This window comes from Nematolebias whitei, chromosome 16 (assembly GCF_014905685.2).
Source record: "Nematolebias whitei isolate Nwh7 chromosome 16, NemWhi1, whole genome shotgun sequence".
NCBI classification, from domain to species: domain Eukaryota; kingdom Metazoa; phylum Chordata; class Actinopteri; order Cyprinodontiformes; family Rivulidae; genus Nematolebias; species Nematolebias whitei.
Genome location: NC_056513.1, coordinates 9658694 through 9659066, shown reverse-complemented (window position 1 = coordinate 9659066; position 373 = coordinate 9658694). Strand labels below are relative to the sequence as shown.

Below are 373 nucleotides of genomic sequence, written 5' to 3'. Positions count from 1 at the left end.
CACCTGGACCACATACCTGGACCATAGGAACTACACACAAATCTACAGCTGGACCATAGGAACTACACCTGCACAGAATCTACACTTGGACCACAGAAACCTAGAACAAAGAACCACCTGGACCATAGGAACTGCACCTGGATCACTTCCTGTCTGTGTCTCAGTCCTGTCTTCTCTAACCCTATTGAGGCAGATGGCAGCCCATCCTGGTCCTGGTCCTGGTCCTGGTGGTGCCTCATCTACATGTGTGGATGATTACATAAATAAAATGAATCGAACTAGCCAGAGTCAGAAACTGAAACGGTTCTCCTGAACCGATCTGACAGAATCAGCTGGATTCTGATGATGACTCAGACCCCCCCCCCCCCCCCCC

The 373-nt window shown here is 50.4% G+C and overlaps 1 protein-coding gene across 1 annotated transcript in view; it reads right to left on the bottom strand.

Annotated features, from left to right (window-relative positions):
• The window catches only part of spred2a (sprouty related EVH1 domain containing 2a), a 6994-nt gene that overhangs the window by 6249 nt on the left and 372 nt on the right, over positions 1–373 (bottom strand). The window lies entirely within an intron of this gene.